This window comes from Arachis stenosperma, chromosome 2, assembly GCF_014773155.1.
Source record: "Arachis stenosperma cultivar V10309 chromosome 2, arast.V10309.gnm1.PFL2, whole genome shotgun sequence".
NCBI lineage: Eukaryota > Viridiplantae > Streptophyta > Magnoliopsida > Fabales > Fabaceae > Arachis > Arachis stenosperma.
Window position 1 is genome coordinate 10,752,268 of NC_080378.1, and position 16,022 is coordinate 10,768,289.

The following is a 16,022-nucleotide window of genomic DNA, read 5'->3' on the forward strand; positions in this document are numbered from 1 at the left end:
CATCCGCACAATCCTTTGAAAAAGCTCATCAGTTGTAGCAACCCGTCCACCTTGCTCTTCTATGCATGCACCGAGGACGGTGCAATCTTCAAGTGTGGGGAGGTCATCCGACCGATCTCCATGAGTAATAATTTCCTTTTTTTCAACACTAATGTTAGCTAGTTGTTGCATTGCATGATAGGTTGCATGTTTAGTTATAATTTGTGCATATTTTACCACTTCTTTCTCGTTAGGACTACTTGGTTAGGGTGATGATTTTCTTTCCAAGAAACTGTTTTAGGGCACCCTACCAATTTGAAAAAATATTTTTGTTGAACTTGCTTGAAAGAATTTATTTTGGAACATGGTTTTTGAGCTAAGAACACAAGCTTGTGAGTTTTGAGCCTAATTGCGTGGTTACATCTTATAACCACTTATCTTCCTTCTTGTGTGCATTATTCTCTTCCTATGATTGTAATCTTTGTTTTGTTTGATTCTCTATTTCCATTATTTTGTGTATTCATGCATTTATATGATTAAGGCCATCATTTCATTAGCTCACTTACCCAAATAGCCTACCTTCTATCTTCCATTGTAGCCAATTTTGAGCCTACGGTTAACCCACTTGTTCTTTAATTTAGCACATTACAAGCCTTAAAGCAAAAAATAATAAATGTCCTTAATTTGGATCTTTGATTAGCTTAGGCTAGCTAGTGTGTGTGAGTATCATTCAAAAGTGGAAAAACTTGGGACATTGGTTGGGATAAAAGGGTGTGTTTTTGTATTTTTGTTATAAATATTGGAAATTGGGTACATACTCATGTGTTAATCAAATGTATAGACCTTATGCATTGATGTTCTTGTACAAAGTTTGAAAGAAAAAAATGAGAAAAATAAAAGAAAAAGAAAGAAGAAAAAGTAAGTAAGTATGGAAAAAGGAAAAAAATGAAAAATAAAAGAAAAATAAAAAAAAAAAGAAAGAATAAAAAGGGGACAAAATGCCCCAAAGTAAAGTTCAATAAAGTTCAATGCATATGCGTTGTAAAACCAAAAGAGAATGCATGAGTATGTGAAAAAGTGAGGAATGCGTAGTTATATTAGTACTTAATTGTATAGGTCATTATATAGGTTAGGTGGGAAAGTTTAAGCTAATCAAAGATTCAAATCCTAGTCCACTAGCCATATATGACCTTACCTTGACCCTAACCCCATTACAACCTAAAGGAAAGACCTCATGATAATTGTATGCATGCATTGAATAATTGTTGATTGTTAGATGAAAAACAAATCTTGGAAAGCATGATTAAGGGAGAATTGAGTGAATCAACCCTAAACACCCAGCGAATAGAGTGCAAACACTTCCGGTGAGGGTTCGATGCTCAATTCCTTGATTCCCGGCTTTCATGAGCGTTCTTCTTGCAAGTCTATTTGAGCTTCATTTTTATACTTGAATTGGTAGGATTCATGAATCGTCATATGATCTTGGCCCTACTTGTGCATGTATGTCTTGGAGATTGATTTACTTTTAACTAAGTAGGTAGAATCATTTTACATTTAGTTGCATTCATATAGATAGGATGCATCAAATAAATGTTCATACTCCTTGTTTCATTCTTGGTTTAGCATGAGGACATGCTATGGTTTAAGTGTGGGGAGGTTGATAAACCCCATTTTTAGGATTTATCTTGTGTTGAATTTAGAGGGATTTTATCATCTTTTCCCACATTTACTCAATGGAATAGCATGGTTTTAGTTATTCTCCTTTAATTGTGCTTAAGAGTGAAAACATGCTTTTTAGGTCTTAAAATAGCTAAATTTAATTCACCTTGATTCCATTAGATGTCTTGATGTGTTTGCTAAGTGACTTCAGGTTTAGGAGGCAAAGATTTGATTGAGGTAATGAAGAAAAAGCATGTAGGAATGGAGAACTCATTAAGAAATGAAGGAATTGCAAAGCTGTCAAGTCTGACCTCTTCGCACTTATTCGATCATAACTTGAGCTACAAAGATCCAAATGAGGCGGTTCTAGTTGCGTTGGAAAGCTAACATCTGGGGCTTCGAAACAATATAAGATTTGCCATTGTTGCTACATGTATAAGGATGCGTACGAATACTGTACGCGTATGCGTCGATGGTGGCACATGATTCACTTAATGCAACTCGTGGCCAGCGATTTTAGAAGCCTTGTGGGCCCAATCTAACTCATTTCTGATGCTATTTAAGCCAAGGATTGAAGGGGAATCAACAAACTTTTTATCATTAGTCATAGTTTAAGTTTTAGAAGTAGTTAGAGTTAGTTTCTAGAGAGAGTAGCTCTAACTTCTCTCTAGAATTAGGATTAGGATTAGAATTAGGTTTAGTTCTTAGATCTAGGTTTTCATTCATGCTTTCTTCTACTTCTTCTTCTCAATTCCTTGTTGTTGCAATCATCATTCTTCTATTCTTTTGTTGTAATTTCCTTTATGTTGTTCTAATACTTTGTTGTAGATCTACTCTTGTCTCTTCTACTTTCTTCCAATTCCATTTGAGGTAATTCATAATAATTGTGTTCCTTTTGATTGTTGTTATTGATTTCTTACATTCAATTGTTGTTAGATTCTACTCTTGTTATCAATTTACTATGCTTTTCCTTTGTACCTTCCAAGTGTTTGATGAAATACTTGGTTGTATTTTAGTATATATTTTATTTCTCTTGGCCTAGGTAGAGTAATTAGTGACGCTTGAGTTATCTAATTCCTTTATTGATTGATAATTAGAAGTTGCTAATTGATTTGGATACCACTAAAGCTAGTCTTTCCCTTGGGAGTTGGCTAGGACTTGTGGAATCAAGTTAATTCATCCACTTGACTTTCTTCCTTGGTTAGAGGTTAACTTAGTGGTAGCAATGAACAATTTGTGGTCACAATTGAGGAGGATAACTAGGATAGGACTTCTAGTTCTCATATCTTGCCAAGAGCTTTGTTAGTTGTTAGTTTATTTTCTTTGCCATTTATATTTCTTGTCTAAAATCTCAAAAACCCCAAAATATCTCATAACCAATAACAAGAACACTTTATTGCAATTTCTAGGGAGAACAACCTGATGTTCAATACTTCGGTTTATAGATTTTAGGGGTTTGTTACTTGTGACAAACAAATTTTTGTATGAAAGGATTAGTGTTGGTTTAGAAACTATACTTGCAACGAGATTTCATTTGTGAAATTCTAAACCATCAAAAATCTATTCATCAAAGACATTTTTACCCGACCAAACATGATCTAGAACATCATTGTCCAAAGCAATTGTAGGACTTAGATTAATCACATGAGCCGCTGTAAGTAGCGATTCACCCCCAAAAGACTTTAGGTAGCTTAGCTTCTGTAAGCATACACCTAACTCTTTCAATCAATGTTCTATTCATCCTTTCTGCTAAACCATTTAACTGAGGTGTTTTATGAGGTGTCTTTTCATGCCTAATGCCTTGCTGCTTGCAATACTCATCAAATGGTCCACAATACTCACCACCATTATCAGTGCGAATACATTTAAACTTTTTACCTGTTTGCCTCTCAACCAAAGTTTGGAATTGTTTAAACTTTTTCAAAGCTTGGTTCTTTGTTTTTAAAGCATAAGTCCAAAGCTTTTTTGAATAATCATTAATAAAAGTAATAAAGTAAATAGCTCCACTAAAAGACCATACCTTCAAAGGACCACAAATATTGGAGTGCACCAATTTCAAGAAGTCTGATTTTCTTGAAGGTTGATACTTTTTGAAGGATAATCTTCTTTGTTTGCGAGCCATGCAATGAAAATATTTCTCCAATTCTGCATTCTGCAAACCGGAAAAAGCATCCTTTCGAGCCAAGTAACTAAGTTTTTTTTTCACTAATATGACAAAGTCGTCTGTGCCACAAGTTACAAACTTCTTTACTTTCAATCGCATTCACACTACCTCTTGCAATCATGGCATGCATCACATACAAACTTGAAGTACCTTTTTCTCGAGCCACCACTGCTAAGTTGCCTTTAATAAGCTTCAATTGTCCAAAGCCGAAAGTGTTTACAAAGCCTTCATTATCAAGCCTTTTAAGTGAAACTAAATTCAAGCAAACATCTGGAGCGTGTCTAACATCTTTGAGTAGCAGCTTCATTCCCATATTAGTCTCAAGACAAACATCTCCTACACTAATATTCAAGAAGGAGAACATATAATTTTTACAATATCAACACTTGTAGATAGTTCTTCTACTTTAATGAATCACGAAGAAAGTGAGATACAACCTTCAAAAGTTCAAAGAGTTGTATCTGATGAGTTTGACCTTAATTCTTTAGAACGAGACACTGAAAAAGGGCTTCAAATTTGGCAATATCACCCAAATCAAAGAGATGAGGTTAGACGAGCTTATCTTAAATGGGCTTTATATCAAAAGCATCTTGACAATTATCTTCTATCTGACCCCCCAAATTTTATTTTAAACTCCGCCACTGTGTACATGCAATTTAATTGTAAAACAAAAATGTTTAGTAACTAAAGAAAATTAGTCAAAAACAATCATCATTTGTCTTATTTAACATTTATTAATTATTGCGACAATTAATGAATATTAAATAAGGCAAATTCTATTTTTTCGTCTCTCTAACATTATGGATTGTAAAAATACATCATGCACGGGATTATGCACTTTTGTTTTGTTTTGTTTTAGAGTAAAAATTTAATTTTAATATACTACCAGTATAAAATAATTTTACACGTTTATCTAATTATGTAATGTTACATCAGTAAAAATAATTATTTTTTACATTAATCGCATGAATAATCACAAAAAAAAAAACATATATAATTAAATAACTACATAAAATATTTTATACCGTCAATATATTAAAATTAAACTCTTAGAATAAATCACAAAATAAATTAAATGTGCTAAATTATGAAATTACTAACAAAAGTATCTTTTTTAAAATATTTTAAAACGTGACAAGAATACCTAACCATTAAATATATATTCTTTATAAAGAATTTAGAAATTGGCTTTTGATGCAATTTTTGTAAATATGATTAGAAAAATGACATACTTTTATCTTTAAATTTTGGTGATTTTACACTAAGTGAGTTTTCTTCATTTTTTTTATAAATAGCCAAAAATATTTTTTTAAATTAAAAATTTAGATGATCAAATTGCAATCTTCTCCTTTTTTTATCTAAATATTCTCACAAAATTTTAAATAAAATGTATAAATAGTTTGACAAATACAAAAATCATTTATCACTTGTTAAAAATTATTTGATTTGGTTATTTTTTTCTTATAAAATATTTTGAAAATATTCTTGTCGTTCAAATTTGGAAGATACTTGTGTCAATAATTTAATAATTTAGAGATATTTTTGATAGTTTATTTTCTGTTTTATTTTTTTTGCTTTTTTTTTGAATAAACTATAAAAATAACCTTAAAAAATTCATTCGTTGATAAAAATATCTCCAATAAATTAAAACGATAAAAATATCCATTTAAAAAATTTTAAATCATGACAAAATATCCCGACTTAAAGTAAATACAGAATTTTCATGTCGGGATACTTTTGTTACAATTTGAAATTTATTGAGAAATTTTTGTTGTATAAATCTTTCAAAAGTATTTTACATTTTCTGTACTTTACTAGTATACTGTTCTTTTTTCTTTCTTTTTCAATTTTATTTTTGTTATTTATTTATATTATTTGATTTTATTAAGAGAAAATCGTATAATATCAGGAATTTGTAATTAATAAAATAGGACTTGACTAGTAACACTAATATAATTACATGATGACAAATTACCTCACTATCATCATCACCCCCACCATCAAGTCATTGTGTACGTAACAACAACCAATCAGTCCCTACTCCCCATAATTACTAATCAATAATTGAGCAGATACAATAATTCTTATGATTCCTCACTTTTTCTGCCCTAGTTTTGCTATAAACCTTAGGTTGTTATTCTCACTGCGTTGAAGTGATTCTTGGAACTTAATTGAAATTTGGCAGGATTCTCTCTAGCCATTTTCTTTACGCTGCTCTTCTCTGCCTTCATCATTATATTAGGAGCTTCTAGCTGCTGATGGAGGTTTGTTTCTCTATATATCTTGTGATCTTGTTTATACCATCTTGACTTTTCTATACTAATTAATTAATCTCTCAAAAGTTAAGGAGTATTGGAGCATGCATGGATTATTATACCGTTTCTTTTTTAAAATTATTTACTTAATTTATTGCAGTTCATCCATCTTGTTCTGTACCCTTGCTTTTGAGAGGGTACGGTCATGCATAATAAGAGAGTAGTTATGCTAACCGTATACTAAAATCAACTACTAAAAATAATTATATTAAAATTATCTATTAAAATTGATTATTAATATAAAATATATATTAAAATATAAATACAAATTGAAAATGAATGATTTATTTTAATAGCTGATTTTGTATTGGTGTGTAAATAATATTTTTACAAGAGAGTGTTAAAATGGATATTATGTAAATTTACGCGGTATAATTAGTGAGTTGATATTTTAGAAAGCAAGAAAAGATTTAAAGAACAAAATAGAGACTACACTCTACTTTTAAAATCCTTCTCCTTTTTCTTCTTGTGTTTGAAATTCCAACCATCTCTAAAAATGTATAAAGATTAAAGAGAAAAGAGGGAGACATGCTTGTAGAAAGGAAACACTACTAAAAGAGTGACATAAGATGATAAGAAGGATTGATGAATAGATTATAAAATTAAAGAGGAGATAAACCTAGATTCGTGTTGCTCTTTTATTGTCACTAAAAAAGATACTCTCTTACACAGGCAAATCTAATGATAGAACATTAAAAAAAAAAAAGTAATAAAAAGGCTAATGACAAATATTTTTAGTGAAAAGAAAAAAGAAGAATTCATTAGTACTGATTCAAATGTAAAATAAATATAAAAGAAATATATTAGTTCTTAATATTTCTTAAAAAAAATGTAGCTACTTTAAAACTTTTATTACGTTCTTTCACTTTTGTAGAATTGACAAGAGTAGTTCTTCAATAATCCTGAAATTGTATTATTACCTTTCTGATTTTTTTATTATGGACAATATATAATGTGTTAGTATTATATGTATATAGGATTATTCATGAGCATAATTATTTCATATCTAATGGTTGAGTTCTGCTCATGTAATTTGCCTTGCTTATCCTCAGTTCCCAGGCAACTCTTTATCCTTCGTTGTCTGAAACGAAATTGAAAGGAAGGAGAGAGATGAAGAAAATTGGAAAGAAGGTAGTAATTCTTTTAGTATTTGGCTGGAAGGATAAATGAGAGGGGGAATATTAACAAATAACAAGTTTGCTATACTTGGTATAGATAAGAATTTATTCAGTAAATACATGCTGAATTGCTGATCTGTAACTAAAGAAAATGACAATCCCAGTTTGTGTGTTCTTACTTCTTAGACTAATCGGTTATTCTGGTGAGAACATATAAATAAATATTTAGAAAATTGGATTAAAAATATTTGTTTTTATTTTTTAAAAAAAAATTGTTATTGACAAAAAAAAATTATAAAAAATTATCTACTTAGTGTAAAATTTCTAAGTTTTAAGAATAAAGTATTTTATTTTTTAATTATACTTATAAAAATTTTATTAAAAATATTTTTTTGAAAAAATATTAATTTTAATTAAAAATAAAATAAAATAAAATTTTTGAGATAAAAATAGAATATTTTAAATATTAAAAATAAAATAAGACTTAATCTAAATATTAGAATTTTACACCTTTTTTTTGTCGTTAACTAAAATTATTTCTCAAATGTTTACTAATAATAAATAGTCAAAAGATAACATGGGACCCGCGTTCAAACCTTTGTCACCCACAAAATTCATAACTTTCTTTCAATAGTGGCAGACAACTTTATTTTTTGTACCTTTAGCCACCTAATGACTTGGAGCTACTTCTCCACAAATTGGAGCCCACTTTTTTTTTTTTTTTCCTTTTTCTAATAAACTCAAAGGTAAGTTAATTCGCTACAGTACGTAACTACCTATGCGAGTGTATATGTATTGCATCGCATGGCATCTAAACATGAGTGCTTATGATACAAGCAAGTCATAAATAGCATTACGTACAACTAATAGGTAATTAAATTACGGTGAAAATTCAGGTGGAGTCGATTTTACGTGAAGTTGACTGATTTGATTAAATATTCATCTAACAACTCTCAACTATCAACTTCACCTGAAGTCGACTACACCTGAATTTCCACTCCTATAAATTACACCCACTGATGAATCAAGCAGTGACTCCTAGTTATAACTTACACTATGCTCAAATTATGCTCAAATTAAAACAATTAAGAGAGGGTGCACGACATTGTTCATATATATATATATATATATATATATATATATATATATATATATATATATATATATATATATATATATATAATTTATCTTGTATATATAGTATGAAATTATCTTGACTTTTGTTTTATATTTCACAGCTGACTCACGAAGTTTAAGTCAACCTGCCGTAATTCAATTCAACTCGGTTGTGTGTATGTAGCGGATTGTGATTGCGGTTTTGCTTTATTATACAGATGGTAATTTTCTTTTTCTTTTTCTATTCTATTTTTTACATTTTCTTTTTGTAATTAAGAAAATTTGATAAAGTTAAACACCGATCCAAATTAACAAACTAAGCGGATGACATATTCTAGATTTGCAAGCCAATCAAGACTCGAACGAAGTAGGTCACAGAAAACGAACTTGAATTATTTACCTCAATTAGCAGTATCACTTGATGTGCATAATTTAAAGGCAATAGAACACAACCACAAAACTAGCGAAAGCTCGAAGGTAACTAAGTATAAAAGAACTCACAATGATTCGCCATTCAATTCTCAAATCCTTTTCTAGTGTGGGGTTTAGCCACTGCAAGTACTAAGTGTGTGTTTGGATTACCGTTTGCAAACTGAGGTTTGTATAAAATTGATTTTATAGAATTGATTTTGATCAAAAGTGAGTTAGTATTAACGTGATTTATGTTTGGCTATTTTATTCAAAATGAATTATAGTAAACTAAATATTGTTTAGATTATATTATTCAAAATCACTTTTAGATGAAAAATTACAGAAAAGGACATGAATTTAAATAATTATTTTATGTTATCTTATAATTTTATTTTTAAATATTTAAATAAATTTTAATATTTTTTTAGTACTCTAATAGAATTAATAGAATCATAGTAAAAAATATTCTATATAAAAAAGAAATAACAATAACAGTAAAAAAGTTCATATAAACAAAAAAATTAGAAGTTTTATAAAAAACAATAATATATATAAACGAGTATTAGAAAAAATATCATAAAAAAAATAAACATATGAATAATGAAGGACATAATTGGTACATAGAACATAATTTTAATTGAATGTGAAAAGTTAAATGGAAAAGCTAGAATTTATAGCTTTTGGTAAACGTGGGTTGAAGATGAAAATCACTTCTGCGTTTAGAGGATAAAAATGTTGCCAAACACAAAGATGAAGCGTTCAAGAAGCTCAAACGCGCTTCTCTCTTCTCCAACGCAAATCCAAACACACCCTAACGGTGCAGTATGAAAAACTGAACAAAGAAAAAGAAATTTGAGACATTGTACACGGTAACTTAATTATTGTGTAAAGAAAAAATTTAAGAGATCAGTATTTTTATTAAAATTTAGTCACTATTTAATCAGTAAAAAAAAAGTGAATAATCCAGTATCATTAGATGAAATTTTACACCATTAAAAATATTAATAATGACTATAAATGACAAAATTTATTAGTGATCTAGCACTCCTCTTGTGTAAATAATTAAAATTTTTGAAAGGATAGGCGAGAAATGCGTTTGTTTGCGTATAGTAACCGAGTTATCTGTGTTGAAATATACGTAAAGAAAAAAAATTCTAACGATGCATAATAAATATTATTGTGAAACATTTTTTTTTTGGTGACGTATTGTGAAACATTTGATAATAAGTTAATAACCCTGAAGTCCGCCTATAATTAGGCTATGGATTTCTTCCATTTCTTTGGAAAAGACTTAAAAAAAGAAAAAGATATAATGGATAAGTTATATAGGATAAAAGTCTTTTTTAGTCTTTAATCATTTGATGAATATTGTGTTTCTTAACAATTATAAAAATATAAATCAGTTTACATTCAGTTTTGTATTTATACAATTCAGCTTCTAAGATCGGTTGACATATCAAGTAAGGTATCTGTTCATACCCTGGTCCAATGATAAGGGCCCAGGTCCAATTAAAAAGCCTAATCCGATAGATTAAGTCTAGCTAAGCACCGACCTTCACATAAGAAGTCGGTGTCCACTACGACTTGCTCTAAAGAAGTCGGACATGAGATTAACTGGCAGATAAGCACTCATTCAGATGAGTAACCGCCCCTAAAATCTCTCTAACCGCTTCATAAAGCCATATCTTAACCTCCCTAAGATAATGGGACGGTTAACATCCTAAAGATATGGCACTACTCCAACGGTGGTTATTGGCTCACCACTATAAATACACTGACACTCCTCAGGTATCTCTAAGCCCAATACTCTCTAGACCTGCTCACACCCTTGCTAACTTAGGCATCGGAGTGTCTTTGCAGGTACCACCCCCCATTCACTCGCGAACACAAGTCGGACGAAGTCTCCCGAGCTGCATACTCAGACGGAAACTTCCTCCTTCACACGTTTGGGCCAGCCAACGCCATTCGTTCAATTAATCTCCGGTTACCCACCGTAACATTGGCGCCGTTGCCGGGGACCCGAGAGATCATCCATTGATGGCGGACAGATCCCACGAAAAAGGCCATGCGGAAACAGATTCCGAAGAAGAGAATCTGGACGCAGGTAATAACAATGTGGACTTAACCCTCCACCAAGAGGTTAACGATCAGCAGAGAGAGGGCACCTCCGGGGTAAAAAACCCGAAGGCAAACCCCTCAGACGAGCGAGAATCAGAAAAAGGCGGACCATCCCACGTAACTGAACTAATGGGGTTAGTCCACAGCCGCCTGGAGCAGTTAGAACAAGAGCGGGAGCGACAAAAGGAAACGGAGAAGTATCTAAAAGAGGAGATGGAACGGCGAAAAGAGTTAGAAAGGAAACTCTCAAAGCTGGAATCTTCCCTCAAGAATCACAACTCCCGCGACGAACAAGAAGAGTCACTCTTAGGTGAAGAAGATCCTTTCAGCGAGGACATAATGAGGGCAAAAGTTCCGAGAAACTTCAAAAGCCCTGATATGGACCTCTACGATGGAACCACGGATCCAAAGCATCACCTAAGCAACTTCAAAAGTCGGATGTACCTAGCTGATGCTTCCGACGCTACGCGATGCAAAGCTTTCCCGACCACTTTATCGAAAGCAGCGATGAAGTGGTTCGGTAGCCTTCCCCCGAGATCGATCACTAGCTTTGAAGACCTCTCAAGGAAGTTTTTGATGAGGTTCTCAATTCAGAAAGACAAGGTGAAACATGCACCGAGCCTCCTGGGAGTAAAACAGGAGGTCGGAGAATCTTTACGAGCCTATATGGAAAGATTCAACAAAGCATGTTTGGAGATCCAAGACCTGCCCACAGAGGCAGTCATAATGGGGCTAGTTAATGGGCTCAGAGAAGGTCCCTTCTCACAGTCCATATCTAAAAGACACCCCGTTTCTCTAAGTGATGTACAAGAGAGAGCTGAAAAGTACATCAACATGGAGGAAAACGCCAAACTAAGAGACCTGAGTGGACGACCTGGGCCCCCTCCCTCAACAAAAGAGAGGGAAAGGGAAACCAAGAAAAGAGAAGAGCTCAGTCTCGAAAGGCCAAGGAAATATCACTCTTATACTCCCCTGAAAGTGTCTATAGTGGATGTATACAGAGAGATTTGCAACACTGAAAGACTGCCACCCCTTAGACCCATTAAAAATAAAAAAGGGGGGAGCCGCAGCGACTACTGCGAGTACCATAAAATATATGGTCACTCCACTAACGACTGTTACGACCTCAAGAATGTGATAGAAAAGCTGGCTAGAGAAGGTCGGCTTGATAGATATCTCATAGAAAAGTCGGACAGTCACGGAAAGAGAAAGCGAGATGATATGGATAGAAGAGACCCACCACCGCAGACCCCAGAGAGACATATCCATATGATCTCAGGAGGATTTGCGGGAGGGGGACTCACCAAATCCTCTCGCAAAAGACATCTCAAAAGAGTCTACCAGGTCGGGGAAGAGTCACCCGACCTTCCTACCATTTCATTCACAAAAGAAGATGGGCAAGGAATAATCCCTGGACACGATGATCCAGTGGTAATAACTATGATCCTAGCAAATGCCCATCTCCACAGAACCCTAGTAGACCAAGGAAGCTCGGCGAACATTCTCTTCAAGCCTGCTTTCGACAAGCTAGGGTTAGATGAGAAAGAATTAAGAGCCTACCCCGACACCCTATATGGATTAGGGGACACGCCAATAAAACCACTAGGATTTTTACCCCTTCACACTACTTTTGGAAAAGGGGAAAAATCAAAGACTCTGAGTATAGACTTCATAGTCATCGATGTGGGGTCAGCATATAATGCCTTAATCGGCAGAACTACCCTTAATCGGCTCGGAGCAGTGGTATCTACCCCTCACCTCTGCATGAAATTCCCGACCTCAGCGGGAATAGCAACGGTAAAGGGGAAATCAAAAGCTAGCAAGGAAGTGCTACAATGAAAGCTGGTGCGCGAAATTGTGAACAATACTTTTTCACAACTCTCATAATCCCCGGTAATGGCTCCACAAACGTGGTAGCTCAATACCATGGCATTACACAACTTCGCACAACTAACCAGCAAGTGCACTGGGTCGTCCAAGTAATACCTTACGTGAGTAAGGGTCGATCCCACGGAGATTGTTAGCATTGAAGCAAGCTATGGTCATCTTGTAAATCTTAGTCAGGCAAACTCAATTGTATATGATGATGAACGAAAATAATATAAAGATAAGGATAGTGATACTTATGTATGTCATTGGTGTAAGAGTTTCAGACAAGCGTATGAAGATGCCTTCCCTTCCGTCTCTCTGCTTTCCTACTGTCTTCATCCAATCATTTCTTACTCCTTTCCATGGCAAGCTCGTGTAGGGTTTCACTGTTGTCAGCAGCTACCTCCCATCCGCGCAGTGAAAGCTAATGCACGCACTCTGTCACAGTACTGCCAATCACCGGTTTGGTTCCCTCCCCTACCGGAATAGAATCACTCTTTTGCGTCTGTCACTAACGCCCAGTAGGTTACAGGTTTGAAGCACGTCACAGTCATTCAATCATTGAATCCTACTCAGAATACCACAGACAAAGTTAGACCTTCCGGATTCTCTTGAATGCTGCCATCAAGTCCTGCCTTTACCACGAAGACTCTGATCTCACGGAATGGTTGGCTCGTTTGTCAGGCGAGCACTCGGTTGTCAGGCGATCAACCATGCATCGTGCAATCAGGAATCCAAGAGATATTCACTAAGCCTCAGATGCTTGTAGAACAAGAATGGTTGTCAGTCACCTTGTTCATGGGTGAGAATGGTGATGGGCGTCAATCATCACCTTCATCAGATTGAAGAACAAGTGATATCTTGGATAAAGAACAAGCGGAATTGAATGGAAGAACAATAGTAATTGCATTAATACTCGAGGTACAGCAGAGCTCCACACCTTAATCTATGGTGTGTAGAAACTCCACCGTTGAAAATACATAAGAACAAGGTCTAGGCATGGCCGAATGGCCAGCCTCCCAAAGTGAGTTCAATCATAAAACATGATCAAAAGCTCCCTAATACAATAGTAAAAGGTCCTACTTATAGAAAACTAGTAGCCTAAGGTTTACAGAAATGAGTAAATGACATAAAAATTCACTTCCGGGCCCACTTGGTGTGTGCTTGGGCTGAGCAATGAAGCAATTTCGTGTAGAGACTCTCCTTGGAGTTAAACGCCAGCTTTAGTGCCAGTTTGGGCGTTTAACTCCCAATTAGGTGCCAGTTCCGGCGTTTAACGCTGGAATTTCTTGAGGTGACTTTGAACGCCGGTTTGGGCCATCAAATCTTGGGCAAAGTATGGACTATTATATATTGCTGGAAAGCCCAGGATGTCTACTTTCTAACGCCGTTGAGAGCGCGCCAATTGGGCTTCTGTAGCTCCAGAAAATCCACTTCGAGTGCAGGGAGGTCAGAATCCAACAGCATCTGCAGTCCTTTTGAGTCTCTGGATCAGATTTTTGCTCAGATCCCTCAATTTCAGCCAGAAAATACCTGAAATCACAGAAAAACACACAAACTCATAGTAAAGTCTAGAAAAGTGAATTTTAACTAAAAACTAATAAAAATATACTAAAAACTAACTAGATCATACTAAAAATATACTAAAAACAATGCCAAAAAGCATACAAATTATCCGCTCATCACAACACCAAACTTAAATTGTTGCTTGTCCCCAAGCAACTGAAAATCAAATAAGATAAAAAGAAGAGAATATGCAATGAACTCCAAAAACATCTATGAAGATCAGTATTAATTAGATGAGCGGGGCTTTTAACTTTTTGTCTCTGAATAGTTTTGGCATCTCACTCTATCCCTTGTAATTCAGAATGATTGGCTTCTTTAGGAACTTAGAATCCAGATAGTGTTAATGATTCTCCTAGTAAAGTATGATGATTCTTGAACATAGCTATTTATTGAGTCTTGGCTGTGGCCCAAAGCACTCTGTCTTCCAGTATTACCACCGGATACATACATGCCACAGACACATAATTGGGTGAACCTTTTTAGATTGTGACTCAGCTTTGCTAAAGTCCCCAATTAGAGGTGTCCAGGGTTCTTAAGCACACTCTTATTTGCCTTGGATCACAACTCTTATTTCTTTCTCTTTTTTTTTTTTTTTCGGTTGCTTCCTTCTTCCTCTCTTTTTTTTTGTATTCACTGCTTTTTTTTTTTTTTGCTTCAAGAATCATTCTTAATGATTTTTCAGATCCTCAGTAACATGTCTCCTTTTTCATCATTCTTTCAAGAGCCAACATTCATGAACCACAAATTCAAAAGACATATGCACTGTTTAAGCATACATTCAGAGAACAAAAGTAATGCCACCACATCAAAATAATTAAACTATTGTAAAATTCAGAATTCATGCAATTCTTTCCTTTTCAATTAAGCACGTTTTTATTCAAGAAAGGTGATGGATTCATAGGACATTCATAGCTTTAAGGCATAGACACTAAGACACTAATGATCACAAGACACAAACATAGATAACATAAAGCATAAAAATTCGAAAAACAGAAGAATAAAGAACAAGGAAATCAAGGAACGGGTCCACCTTAGTGATGGCGGCTCTTTCTTGCTCTTGAAGATCCTATGGAGTGCTTGAGCTCCTCAATGTCTCTTCCTTATCTTTGTTGCTCCTCCCTCATGATTCTTTGATCTTCTCTAATTTCATGGAGGAGAATGGATTGTTCTTGATGCTCCACCCTTAGTTGTCCCATGTTGGAACTCAATTCTCCTAGGGAGGTGTTTAGTTGCTCCCAAAAATTTTGTGGAGGAAAGTGCATCCCTTGAGGTATCTCAGGGATCTCTTGATGAGAGGGGTCTCTTGTGTACTCCATTCTTTTCTTGGTGATGGGCTTGCCAAAGTGGAGGTCTTGTCCGCCACCTTGTAGAGTTCTTGGGCTATAACCTCATGAACTTCCACTTCTTCTCCAATCATGATGCTATGGATCATGATAGCCCGGTCTATGGTAACTTCGGACCGGTTGCTAGTGGGAATGATTGAGCGTTGTATGAACTCTAACCATCCTCTAGCCACGGGCTTGAGGTCATGCCTTCTCAATTGAACCGGCTTTCCTCTTGAATCTTGCCTCCATTGTGCGCCCTCTTCACATATGGTTGTGAGGACTTGGTCCAACCTTTGATCAAAGTTGACCCTTCTAGTGTAAGGATGCTCATCTCCTTGCATCATAGGCAAGTTGAACGCCACCCTCACACTCTCCGGACTAA

The 16,022-nt window shown here is 34.5% G+C and overlaps 1 protein-coding gene across 1 annotated transcript in view; it reads left to right on the top strand.

The window, feature by feature from the left end:
• The first annotated feature begins 5,848 nt into the window (after positions 1-5,848).
• LOC130961961 (uncharacterized) overlaps positions 5,849-16,022 on the top strand; it is a 46,844-nt gene continuing 36,670 nt past the window's right edge. The window contains exons 1-3 of the mRNA XM_057888016.1: positions 5,849-6,066; positions 7,170-7,248; positions 8,474-8,572. The gene's annotated coding sequence lies outside the window, so the exon portion shown is untranslated. The remainder of the gene's footprint in view (positions 6,067-7,169; positions 7,249-8,473; positions 8,573-16,022) is intronic.